Genomic DNA, 14682 nt, shown 5'->3' on the forward strand with positions numbered 1-14682 from the left:
GGTTTTGAATTGAGAGAAATGTCACTTCATGGTCGAAGAAGGCATAGTCCTCGGCCACAAAATTTCAAAGAATGGTATTGAGGTCAACAAGTCCAAAATTGAGGTGATCTCCAAACTCCCTCCCCCTACATCCGTGAAGGGAGTGAGGAGCTTCTTGGGTCATGCGGGGTTCTATCGTTGATTCATCAAGGACTTTTCTAAGGTGGTGAACCCTTTGTGTAAACTTTTGGAGAAGGATACCAAGTTCCATTTCAATGAGGGAATTGCTCAAGTTCAAGTTGACTACTACTCTTATTATCACCACACTGGATTGGAGCTTGCCTTTTGAGCTCATGTGTGACGCAAGTGATGTGGCGGTCGGAGCAGTTTTGGGGCAACGTATCAACAAAATCTTCCATCCGGTCTATTATGCTAGTAAGACCATGAATGATGCCCAAGTCAACTACACAGTGACTGAAAAAGAGCTCATTGCTATTGTCTTTGCTATGGAGAAGTTTCGCCCGTACTTGATGGGTACAAAGGTGATTGTACACACCGACCATGTGGCGCTTTGATATTTGATGAGCTAGAAAGATTCTAAAGCAAGATTAATGCGGTGGGTGCTTCTATTGCAAGAGTTTGATCTAGAGATTCAAGACCGCAAGGATAGTGAAAACCAAGTGGCGAACCACTTGTCTTGTTTGGAAGAGGAGGGGAGGCCACATGACGGCCTTGAGATAAATGATTCCTTCCCCGACGAGCAACTTCTAGCCATTTCAATGACTGGGATGCCATGGTTCCACGATTTAGCCAATTATCTTGTGAGTGGTATCGTACCGAATGAGTTCTCTTCAAACCAAAGGAAGAAGCTCAAACGGGATTGCCTTGACTATTATTGGGATGAGTCGTATCTCTTCCAGATTTGTACCGATGGTGTGATTCGACGATATGTGCCGGAGGAGGAACAAAGGGAAATTCTTGAGGTTTGCCACTCTTCACTATATGGTGGTCACCATGGTGGAGCTAGAACGGAAACAAAAGTGTTTAGTTGTGGATTCTATTGGCCTACTCTTTAGAAGGACGCAAGCGATCTCGTCAAGTGTTGTGATGAATGTCAAAGGGCCAGTGGGATTTATAAGAAGAATGAGATACCCCTCACCACCATCTTGGAGATTGACATTTTTGATGTGTGGGGAATTGATTTCATGGGTCCGTTCGTGAGCTTTTGTGGGAACACTTACATATTGGTAGCTATGGATTATGTGCCAAAATAGGTTGAAGCCGTGGCTTTACCCAACAATGAAGCTTGAAGTGTGGTGGCATTTTTTAAATAGAACATCTTCACAAGATTTGGTACTCCAAGGGCCATTATTAGTGATGGGGGATCACACTTTTGTAACAAAGGTTTTTGATACCTTACTCACAAAGTATGGTGTCACTCACAAAGTGTCGACTCCCTATCATCCTCAAGTAAGTGGGTAAGTCGAAGTCTCCAACTGGGAGATCAAGAGTATTTTGTCGAAGACTGTGAATGCCAACCGGACGAATTGGTCAAAGAAACTTGATGATGCTCTTTGGGCTTATAGGACGGCTTACAAAACACCGATTGGTATGTCTCCGTATCGGTTAATGTTCGGGAAAGCTTGTCACCTACTAGTGGAACTTGAGCACAAGGCTATGTGGGCATTGAAGAAGCTTAATCTTGAATGGGATGTCTCCACCAACTTAAGGGTGGCACAATTGAATGAGCTTAATGAATTCTAATACTATGCATATTCAAGTTCGTCCTTATACAAGGACAAGATGAAGTACCTCCATGACAAGTACATCCGAAACAAGGAGTTCAAAGAAGGTGATCTTGTGCTAATGTTCAATTCTCGGTTGTGGATGTTTCCGGAAAAGTTGAAGTCCAAGTGGAGTGGTCCATTTGAGGTTGTGCATGTGACACCCTTTGGTGCATTAGACTTGAAGAATAAAAATGATGAAGTGTTTAAAGTCAATGGTCACCGGGTGAAACATTATCTTGGCAAAGTTGATGATGGCCACGTTGTGGCGTTAATTCATTTCAAGTGATTGATGGTAACCTGCGTCGTGCCACAATGTTAAATCAGGCACTTTTTGGGAGGCAACCCATTTGTCTTTTTCTTTTTTATTAGATAGGCTTTGTTTTATGCTAACTAGTTTTGAACTGTATGCAAGAATGGATGTGCATTGCAGGGATTGAGTCATAAAACAATTGGCTAAGTGTTGAAAAAGTACGGTCCGCACATTAATTGTGCGGACCACACAATTCTAAAGGCAGCAACAGAAATCACTCTGTTGCCGCACAATTCTGTATGCGGACGCACAACTGGAAGACCAAAATTGCAAGTTCTCTAAAGTTGGTCTGTCAAAATTCATAGCCAATCTGCGACCGCACACAAAATTGTGCGATTCGCACAAATTCTGTGGCCGCACTCACTTTTGTGTGGACCGTAGAGTTGCATCAAGGTTTAGGTAAAGAGTGCGGTCCACACTCAAAATTGTGTGGCCGCACTCACCTTAGGTTTGGGGCGACTTGGTCAACCTATAAATAAAACCTCAATGCACTATTCACAACTTTACCACTCTGAGTTCTTGAACCCTAAGCAAACACAGTGCACGTTCAATTAGTTCACAATCTTCCTTCATTTCATCAGTGTAGATTCTTACATGCATCCTTCATAACTGGTATGTTCAATACATCTTTAGATTTTGCAATTTCTTTAGTTTTTGTTCTTTTGTGGTAGAGTTATTGTTAGACCTAAAATGTCAATTGTTAGTCATGTGTGCTTAAAATCATGTGGGTAATATCATATATGTTCATTGGGGCCAGGGTATATCATTAATCGTGTTTAATTGCAAATACCATGTCTAAATTGTGCAAAACTTGCAAAACACAGAGTCAGTGCTGCGTAATCTCAAATTGTGCGGTCGCACACAAATTTGTGTGGTCCCCAGATCTTAAAATTAGGGCTAAAATGTTGCATGACAAGTGCGGACCATACTCAAAATTATGTGGCCCGCAGAAAAATTGTGCGGTCCGCAGAAAAATTATGCGGCCACAGAAAAATGTGTGCGACCGCACTTTGGAACTTCAGAGAACCAGTGTTCTGGAATTAGGATTGTGCGGCCTCATTCGAAATTGTGCGGTCCGCACTTCAGAATGTGCGACCGCATTTTAAAATTGTGCGGTCCACACATGGCAGTCTGCGGCCGCACTCAAAATTGTGCGGTCCGCACTGCCTCTTGTCTGTTTTCCTACAACTGTTATGCATCTGTGTACACTGTTTTGAGCTCTAACTGATTTATGTGCCTCATATTGCAGACAATGGTTCGTTCACGAGGTAGAGGAGATACATCTAAAGAGAGAGGTGAACCCACCCGAGGCCGGGGCAAAGGCACTCAACCTTTGGGGGTGCAAAAGAAAACTTTGACAAAAAAGAAAACCCCGTGGAGAGGCAGGGCCACAGAACCTTCTGAATCAAGCTCATATGTCCCATCTAGGGAAGTCTCCGAAGGTCACACAATGGGAGAACAACCTGAGGCCCAGTCCCAACCATCACAGTTTGCAGGGAGATACCAACTCTGTGACGAACCCTCCACCTCAGCAAGTTCTTCTGAGGGTTCAGATGCCGGCAACCAGGGTTCAGAGCCCTCCTCTACACACACTCCTCCTGCACTAATTGATATAGATAATGATGATGATGGTAGAGGAGGTAGCACTCGAGTGGGCGGCCTAGAGAGGTCGAAGTAGAAGGAAGCATGGGAGGATCGGTTTGTGAGTTTGACAGCCTTCAACAGGTTCAGAGAGTGGTAGCCCCAGAGATCGCTCACACTTGAGCGGTAAATCTTACTGAAGGATTTGGATAAATACATCCAAATATCCTTAGGTAGTTCAGGGAGCGCCAGGGGTGGATGTGGTTCACCCAGATTGTCAAGGATGCCAAGGAGCACTTGGTACGAGAATTCTATGCCAATGTGGCACACATCAAGAAGGGTACCAAAGTTACCAAAGTGCGGAATTTGAAAGTTAGATTTGATCAGGGCACTCTGAACCAATACTTGGGATTCGAGGAGTTAGAACCAGTCCAGTACTTGGAAAAGCTATCAGAGGGTGATGCAATTTTCCCTTGGCTAGCAGAGATATTGACAGCTCCAGGACCACCACCACGTGGATCATAGCGGGGGTTCCCATTGCTCGGGCCACCCTCAATTTTGAAGCAAAAGGGTGGCAAACTTTTGTGTGTAGCCGCTTAGACCCGAGCAGGAATGAAAACAATCTTCCCCTCCCCCAAGAACTTTTGGTGGCATCCATCATGGCCGAGTACCAAATAAATGTAGGTGCCATCATGTCGGCTAATATGTCGTTGGTGATCCAAAGAGGTGAAAGTTCCTATCCATATCCCAACACACTCACAACATATCTTACGGATACAAATATGGAGCCAATGAGTTTTGATCAAAAGGTGCGGGCTAAACAGCCCTTCTCATGGTACTCTTTACAAGGTCCGGGAAACCCAAAGTTCAAGGGTAAGGCAACTACCACTAGTGGCCAGTCTGATGAGCCAACGGTGGTGGTTACAGATTTAGCTGCCATGCCTTCCACAGCAGCCGACCCTTCCACCGAGACAGCTGACATGCCACCACCTCCACCTTCTAGACCATCTATATCAGTGCCAGTGCCTGCCTCTTCCACATATCCACTTACTGCACTGCGAGTCTCCCAGACATTGGCGAGTATCAACAACTGGATGCAAACAGCTACTTCAAAGCTGTCTGACATATCCAGTGATGTTACAGCACAATCTTCTACCCCAGCAACACCTCAGGTACCTCCGTCAGTGGAGAAAACTTTGAAGAAGATCCTGGAAAATCAGAAGACTATCATGGGTACAGTGGTGGCTCACGGGAGAGCAATTGAGGAGTTGGGCAAACAGGTGAAGAAGATGTGGAAATCTCAGGCATCAAAGAAATCAGTGGAAAGATTGTGCACCGAGGTGGCCAAGCTTGCATCAGCTGGGGATCTTCCCCTTGACCTTCTGATGGAGACAACACGATCAACACCAGCAGTTCCACTAGTACCTGAGGCATCAGAGACAACAACTGGCTAGTCTGAGGAGCCGGACCCTGCTGCCCACACCGCTGAGGAGATGCTCCAGATGTTTACCCACCCCATTATTCCCCGACCGGAGGACGATAAAATCCAGTTGGAGGATCCATAGGTTGCTAATGACGCCATGCACACTGATACCACATAGGGAGTTCTCTTCACTCTCTATTCTTATTTTTGTTAAGCATTGAGGATAATGCTTATTTTCTTTTGGGGGGGTGGTCTATTTTGGATAGTTTATTATGACATTGACATTGGCCTGTAATAAATTTAATACTCCTTTTCTTTTATCTTTATTCTCTCTTTCGTTATGTATATATTCCTCCCTTTCCCTTGATGTATATATTCATTTCTCCTCGGTTTGTATATTCATTTGTCTTACTTTCAGTAGTTTATTTTATAGCTTCTGTAGTTTATTTTTCTTAGTAGTATAACTTCTTATTTACTTCAATAGCTTCTTTTTTGATTTGGTAGCTTCTTGTTATGTTTAAGTGAGCAATAAACCTTTAGTTTTCTTAATGCCACGGTTCTTTCCAAAGGTAGGTTTTGTGCGAACCGGGTGGCTCTTCCCAACGATGGATGGCGTGACAACCTTCTTAAGAGATTGAGTCCATTTTTTTATGATTAGGTAAAAAACAGTAGTAATGAATAAAAGGGTCTCAAGCATGCTTCACTTGATACTAACACGTTTACCTACGGCCTTATGATTATAAACAAGTTTTTGGCAGAAAATAGCTCTAGTTGTGACCTTTTGACTCTTGTGTTGACTTAAGCATTCATCGAGTGGTTCAGTCGAGCCATTTGTGATTTTCAATCTTAAATAGGGTTGTTGTGGGACCTCGACTCCATTCCCCTTAGCAATCCAGCAGCGTGAGAGGTGAGATATTTAGTTGCAAGTCCAAGTACCCATGCCAATAGTCTAGAACTTGCCCCAAATATTTTTCTAGGTGAAATTCTAAGTTTGGCTTGAGAAATGATTGTAGGCTCTCCTTGATCCAATTTGAAATTTTCTGTAGCCCACCAATGTGATATCCCTAGTCAACCCATTTGAGCCTAAGCCCCTTTTCATTTAATAACCACGTTACAAGCCTATACCCATCTGTAATGTCCCTCTCTTGGCACCCGATCTTTCCTTGGCATTCTTGAGAAATAATTGGCTAAAGCATAAGTTTGGGGGAGAGATGAGGAGTTTGAAAGTGATATAAAGGTACAAAGAAGAGGAAAGAAATGAAGAAAAGGGAAGGCAAAGAAAAGAAAGAAAGAACAAAAAGAAAAATGCCAAAAATAAAGTGAAAAAAGTAAAGAGTTGAAGGGATTCAAATAAAAACAAGGATGAAAGGCATAGAGTAAACAAAGAAGGAGAAAATAAATATCATAACCAAGAAAGAGTGACGTTAAGTCTCTCTAGTTCCCCCGAGGAAAAAGAACATGTGATGACCCAAAAGGTCATCTTATGTTTTAGAACTCGAATCTACCCTCTTAAGCCTTAAAAATTTCATTTTTACCCTTCTCGATTTGCGTGCACAGTCCGGGCAGGTTTTCGGAAAGCTTTTATATTGAAAACTGATAAAAATAAGAATTTTTGCCTTAAAAGTTAATTTTAGTTGACTTCGGTCAATATTTTTGGTAAACAAGCTCGGATTCATACTTTAATGGTACCGGTAGGTCCGTATCGAATTATGGGACTTGGGCGTATGCCCGGAATCAAATTCCGAGGTCCCTAGCTCAAGTTATGAATTTTTGATAAAAATTAAAAGTCTGAAAATTAATTGTTTTTAAGAATTGATTGATGGTTGGCATTGATAGTACCGGATCCGTATTTTAGATCCGGAGCCCGGTACAGGTTCATTATGATATTTAAGACATGTCTGTAAAATTTGGTGAGAAATGGAGTTGATTTGACGTGATTTGGACGTCCAATTGAGAAATTAGAAGTTTTAAAGTGTTCTTGAGAATTTCATTTGATTTGGTGCTAAATTTAGAGTTCTAGGTGTTATTTTGGCGATTTGATCACGCGAGCAAGTTCGTATGATATTTTTGTACTTGTGTGCATGTTTGGTTTAGAGCCCCGAGGGCTCGGGTGAGTTTCGAATAGGCCACGGGATGTTTTGGACTTGGGAAAAATCTAGTTTCTATAGATTATGGTGTCTGTCATATCCTTCTTTGCGTTCGCGAAGGTCCTCTCGCGAACGCGAAGAGTAATCTGATGAGGCTGAGACTTCTTCTTCGCGAACGCGAAAGCCTGGTCGCGAACACGAAGTGATGGGGGATTTACCCTTCACGAACGCGACCGACTCAACACGAACGCGAAACATGTGGGGACCTGGGGAGGGGAGGGGGGTTGGTCGTTCCTTCAGCGCGAACGCGAGCCATTCCTCGCGAACGCGAAGGCCAAAGGGGAGTGATCATCGTGAATGCGAGCTGGGTCTCACGAACGTGAAGGCTTGGCAGCCAGTAACCTTCGCGAACTCGGCAGTGCTCTCGCGAACGCGATGAACACTGTCGCCCAGCACTTAACAGAATCCAAAATGGGATTTTTGCCAAAAAAACTCATTTTTCTCAAAAACCAAACGGTGAGGGGTGATTTTTCAAGAGTCATTCCTTCCCCAAATTATTGGTAAGTGATTCTAAACCATTTTCTTTTAATTACCCATTACATTTCTTGAATTTTCAACCTAAAATCTAGAGTTTTCATGGTAGAATTAGGGGTTAGGGTGGAAAATAGGGATTTCGGGAATTTTGGGATTTAGACCTCAATTTGAGGTCGGATTTCAAAATGAATTATATATTCGGGCTCGGGGGTGAATGGGTAAAAGGATTTTGGTCCGAACCTCGGGTTTTGACCAAGCGTGCTCGGGATCGATTTTTCGACTTTTTGGAGGAAAATTTGGAAAATTTAATTTATGCAATATAATTGATTCCTTTAGCAATATTTGATATTATTGAGTCATTTTTGAATAGATACGAGTGGTTTGGAGGTGAATTCCAAAGGAAAAGCTATGATTGGGAATTAAGTGGCCTTCGGAGCGAGGTAAGTATTGTGTCTAACCCTGACTTAAGGGAATTAGGAACTTTAGATTATTTGCTAAGTAAAATTCATGTGAGCGGTGTATATGTGAGGTGACGAATACCTATGCGCCACCAATTTACCTGTTTTTCCATGTTTCTCTATTTTTCTGATATTGTCTCATTCCTATGCCAAATTGCTATGTGTTATACTAGCGTTGTTCAAATTATCGTTCTTATCATGTTTACGGAATTTTCTGGTGATAATTGAGTTTTTATTTCAAAGTTAAGATTGATATTATGGAACCAAATGTTGAAGTAAGGTTTGTACTTGTTATTCTATCTCCCTGTTGTTATTTATGCATTGCATTATAGTAAGGGAGAGTGTTAATGCACGAAGGGTGATGCCGTGCCATATTGTGAGTGTTAATGCACGAAGGGTGATGTCGTGCCGTATTGTGAGTATTAATACATGAAGGGTTATGCCGTGCCGTATTGTGAGTATTAATGCACGAAGGGTGATGCCGTGCTGTATTGTGAGTATTAATGCACATAGGGTGATGCCGTGCCATATTGTGAGTGTTAATGCACGAAGGGTGATGCCTTGCCATATTGTGAGTATTAATGTACGAAGGGTGATGCCGTGCCATGATATGAGAGTAAAAGCACGAAGGGTGATGCCGTGCTGTTTCTATTAATTTTATGGTGAGATTGAGAGTAAAAGCACGAAGGGTGATGCCGTGCATTCTTCTTTACTGTATTCACTATTCCTGTTGATTCATGATATATTGACTGCTCCGGTGATCATTCTGTTATAGTTCTTTATCTTGTATTCCCCTCAGTATGTCTCCCCTCCCGACATTTCCTGTTTAGTTCTTCATTCCTGTTATTTGCGTATACACTGTTAAATTATACAGGTTGATTGTAGGTGCCTTGCCTTAGCCTCGTCACTACTTCATCGAGGTTAGGCTCGACACTTACCAGTACATGGGGCCGGTTATACTGATGATGCACTCTGCACTTTCTATGCAGATTTTGATACCGGCTCAGGTTGATCGAGATTTGCTATTGGTCCGCTATCCGGAGACTCAAGGTAGGTCTGTCGGCGTTCACAGACCTTGAAGTCCCCGTCTATCTTTTTATGTCCTACTATTTTCTTTCATTCAGATAGTTGTATTTCTTTCAGACTATTACTTGTAGTAAGTTCTAGAATGCTCGTGAATTGTGACTCCAGATCCGGGTGGTAGTAGTTAATACAGATTTATGATATTCCGCACTTGTTATATTTCATCGTAGTTAATTATTGCTAATTACTGAACGGAAATAAGGAATTGATAAATTATTCTCTAACGTTGGCTTGCCTAGTAAGTGAAATGTTAGGCGCCATCACGGTCCCGTCGATGGGAAATTTCGGGTCGTGACAGAACATGACTCAAAGAGTCGACAAAGTATGAGCCAAAAAGAGAAAATGGAATGCTTAAGGAAAGATGATATTCCAACAAATCCTACCTTAGTCCAAAAGCCTTCATTACATCCCGAAAAAGCCCTACATGATTACAAGTCGAGTGAGCTTACATTAGTGGTGATTTACATAAGGGGCAAGCATATGGTACTTCGAGCCATACTTGCGACATTCTTTTGAGAGAGATGAGCGAACTTTTCACAATCCTTGTATTGAGTATTACATTCTAAAGTGAGATATGCTAATGGAGAGTAGAGGAGGAGAAGTTTGGGATCCACAATGACCTACATGAAAGAGCGAGCTTCCTTGATGAATAAAGTCAACTCTTGATGCTCTAGTGTTACATTAGAACTATTGTACTTACAAAGTCAAATCACTGCATTGTTGATAATTCGTAAGTGTCATGGGTAACTGTTGGTCCCAATTGATGTGTGTTTGATGCACCTTAGGCCAGCTGAAATAGCTCTTTTCTTGTGGAGGTGGGAATTACCTTATTTGCTTGAGGACAAGCAAAAGCTTAAGTTTGGGGGAGTTGATAAGTAGGGATTTTGACTACTTATTTGCACTCTTTTACTTTCGTTCTAGCTCAAAATTGCTTAAAGATATTCCCGAAAATTGATGAAATGTGCTTTATTACAGGAGTGTTGGAATATGAGTCAAAGAGATAAAAATCAACTCAAGAAGGAGTAATTTTGGACAAGGATCAAAACAAAGCTAAAAGGGCAAAATGCGGACCACACAATATTGAGTGCGGCCGCAGAACATGAGGAAGCTTCTCACAAAATTTCCATGCAAAGTGCAGACCGCACAATTATTGTGCGGCCGCAGAAGATGAGGTTCAGAGAGATTGATTCTGGGGTCATGAAGAAGTATGGACCGCACTATTATTGTGCGGATGCAGAATCAAAAGTGCGATCGCACTCAGAAATGTGTGATCCGCAGAAGTCTTGCATGTCCAAGCTAAAACTCGAGAGTGCGGCCGTACTCAGAAATGTGCGGACCGCTTGAAGAAGTGCGGTCGCAACCCAGAATTGTATGGCCGCCAACCCAGAATCGTGCGGCCACAAAAGTCCATCCTGTCAAGCTAGTGTCAAAGTGCGGACTACACACATAATTATACGGCCGCAGAATCTCCGCAGGGGCAATTTTGTCCGATAATTTTAGCTGGGTATAAATAGATCTTTCTTTCATTTTTAGGTTAAGTTTGAACTCCAGAAAATAGATAGCCGTTTTTCTTTACTGTTTTGGGCAACTTTGTAATAGTTTATCATTTTAACATTAGATTTTCTTCCCTTAATCATCTATTATGAGATTTATCTTAGTTTTTTCTTTAATTTCTTTATTTTCTATGTGTAGCTAAACCCTTAGCTATGGTTGTGACCCAACCCTAGTATGGGTACTTAATGAGTGATTGAATTAGAGCTTATTTATGATTGGGTATATGATATTTAGCCTAGTTCTTGCTTGAATTTGAGAATTGATGGTTGTAAACATTGATTCATGCTTAATTGACTTAGTCTCTACTTGAGAAAGAGAGACTAAGTCTAGAAAAACTTGGCTAACAAGAAATTGGGGTAAACTCGAGAATTTGATAGCCCCAATTAAAGGGTCGAATCTAGAGATAGTAAGACCCGACTTGAGCACATATCACTTGTTTCGTGAGATACCCATTTGGATTTGAGAAAGCCAAATTGGGAAAAATCATTCAAACTACCAAGAGGTATAGAGTGAGTAATCGCGTGTGATTGCTATATTGTATCCTGACCAACCAAACATGCCCTAAAGCTCTCAATCCATTAGGTAACCAACTAGGAGGAAGTTACAACCCTAGATCTTTTATAACCTGAAAAACAACAATACCAAAAACATCGTCCTTTAGCTTTACAATTACAGCATTAGCATAAGATTTAGAAGTAGAAAAGAAACAACTGAATATATGGAAATGTAATCTTGGGCACGTCATATACTTAGACTAGGTATATACCTAATCCAACATAAAACTCTATGTGGAATCAACCTCGACTCGCGTTGGGTAATTATAATTGCATCGACCGCCTCACAATCCCAATTAGTGGTGTGAGTTTGGGCGATATCAAATATGCAGGGAACAAATTTATCATCCAGCTTTGTTCTCTGCTCCTTTGGTACATGTGCAAAATCTTTGCAATCGAACACTTTTAGATGTGAGTAGGACACCTCATTGTTGGTCCAAACTCTCTCTGGGATGTCAAACTCCAATGGAACTGATGGACTCCTATTGATCAGGTAACAGACTGTCTGAACTGCTTCACCCCAGAATGACTTAGGCAGCTTAGCCATTCTGCGCATACTTCTCACATTCTCAACAATGGTGTGGTTCATCCTCTCAGCTACCCCATTGTGTTGTGGGGTTTCAGGAACTGTCTTTTCATGTCTGATCCCATGACTTAAACAGTACTCTTTAAATTCCCTTGAAGTGTACTCACCTCCATTGTCAGTTCGGAGATGCTTTAGCTTTTGGCATGTCTCCCTTTTCACCAGAGCATGAAACTTCTGAAAAACTTGAAACATGTGATCTTTGGTTTTCAAGATATAAACCCACAATTTTCGTGAAGCATCATCAATAAAAGTAACAAAATATTTGTTACCACCCATAGATTCTATTTCCATTGAACCACAAACATCATAATATACTAAATCAAGTATATTTAATTTTCTTTCAGACGATGTCTGAAATCAGACTCTATGTTGCTTACCAAATAAACAGTAGTTACAAGGTTTTACCGTTGTACCTTTGGCAAAAGAGATGAGTGATTTCCTGAAAGAAATTGCAATCCCTTCTCGCTCATATGGCCCATTCTTTTGTTCCACACATCTGCAAAAATCTCATCTTGTGCCGCATTCAATTCACCTCGGTATATTTCTGTATTTGTCCTGTACAACGTGCCACGAGCAACTCCCTTTGCAATCACCAATGATCCCTTGGTGAGTCTCCATTTTTTATTTGTAAAATAGTTCTCGTATCTATTTCGGTCCAAAGCTATTCTCGAGATTAAGTTTATCTGCAAATTAGGTACATGTCGCACGTCCTTTAGAACTAATGTGCATCCGACATTTGTCTTGATATAAATGTGACCGATCCCCACAATCTTTGAGTAACTCGTGTTACCCATTCTCACATTGCCGAAATCACCTACTACATATTTGCAAAAAAATTCTCTTACCGGTGTGGCATGGTAAGATGCAATTGTGTCAACTATCCATTCTGAATCTGGACCTGCCAAGTGCATGCATTCCTCTTTTTCATTTATAAAGAGGACAACATTATCAGTGTTTTGCACCATGGCGGTTGTGTTGTCATTATTCTTCTGGCCACTGCTTTCACCTTTGCCCTTTCTTAGATTTGGGCAATCTATTTTGATGTGACCCGGTTGATCGCAATTGTAGTAATTTCTGGCTTTTGATTTGGATCGGTTCTTGGACTTTCCACGACCTCCAGATCTACCATAGTTGCTTGAACTCCTTTGGTAACTCCTGCCTCTACCTTCTGTGATGAGAGCATGTCCTTAATTTTCAGGCTTCTTTCTCATCTTCTCATTGAGTAGAAGAGTCGATGTGACATCCTTCAACTCAATAGTGATTTTACCGTGCAGGATGGTTGTTGCCAAATTATCATATAAAGATGGCAATGAGTTCAAGAGTAAGATGACTTTATCCTCTTCCTCGATCTTTACTCCGAGGTTGGTAAGCTGCGTGATTAATCCATTAAACACATTTAAATGTAACAAAAAATGTGTACCTTCACCCATATGTAGGGCATATAACTGCTTCTTCAGGTACAATTTATTTGTCAGCGTTTGGACATGTATAGGCTTTCTAACCTTGTCCAAATGACACATGCAGTATCTTTGTCAATGATGTTATTTACCGCATTATCTGATAAGTACAACCTGATTGCACTAGCAGCATTTTCATCTAAGTCAGTCCAATCCTCAGCTTTCATGGTATTAGGCTTCTTGGCATCACTGTCTAATACGTTGTGTAATCCTTGTTGGATGAGTAGATCCCTCATCCTTTTTTGCCATGTTGAGAAACCGCTATCTCTGTTGAATTTTACTACCTCATACTTTACTCTGGACATTTTATTTTTCACCGAGTATAGTACTACCGATCGTGAACAGTATTTTTATGAATAAGCAGAATCTGTGCTCTGATACCAGTTATTGGGAATAAAACTCCCACATAAATAATATTTACGGTTATAACAACGGAATAATAATGTAGTACGGAGATACGGTAATCAACAAGAATAAAAAGAACAACAAAATTTTTAACGTAGAAAAACCCTTTTGAATAAGGAAAAAAATCACAGATCCGAAAGGAGCAAAGTAATCCACTATAATGAGGAATTTTACACCCAGTAGTCCCGAGTAAATTCTCCAAATATCATTACACACTCAAAAGAAATAACCTTCTATTGAGATTCCCACCTCACTATAATATTGCTCACACTCTCTATTTTTTCTTCACAGACAATTTTTCTATGAGTGAAAACTTGAAGCTTCGTTGCTTCTGTGTGTCTAAAGAATGAAGCCGATGTATCTATTTGTAGGAAGAGTGGTCTCACTTTCAACCAATCAGAAGCTTGCCTCGTTGCAACTTGCCAATTTGATTCTTGCAAATTGATATCAAAAAGTTTGGCCAAAACTTGTTTTGGTTATATGGCAACCTTTTTTCCCTTTCTTTTTAATGGGTGTGGACCCCATCAATATGATCAGTTCTTGACAAAAGTTTTAAATTTTTTTTTAAATTCCCGAAAAACTGGTTTATGGTAGTTTTTGGGTGAAAGTTTTTCTTCCACTCACTAAACTTTAACTTTTTTCAAATAAAATGAATGTCCAAACACACTTCAATTTCCAAAAATTATTTTTCAATACAATTTAAAAAATTCTTTTTTTAAGTTTCAACCAAATCTATGTTCAAACACTAGTTAGCTTAACAATTCATGAAAATGTCAAACCATTACTTCACTCTTACTCCACAAAATTCCACATGCTAGGGACCTCGGTTTGAGCACATAAATACAAATTAAATAAGTTATACTACCCCTCTTCATCGCTTTATA

Source organism: Nicotiana tomentosiformis, chromosome 6, assembly GCF_000390325.3.
Source record: "Nicotiana tomentosiformis chromosome 6, ASM39032v3, whole genome shotgun sequence".
In the NCBI taxonomy this organism is placed as follows: domain Eukaryota; kingdom Viridiplantae; phylum Streptophyta; class Magnoliopsida; order Solanales; family Solanaceae; genus Nicotiana; species Nicotiana tomentosiformis.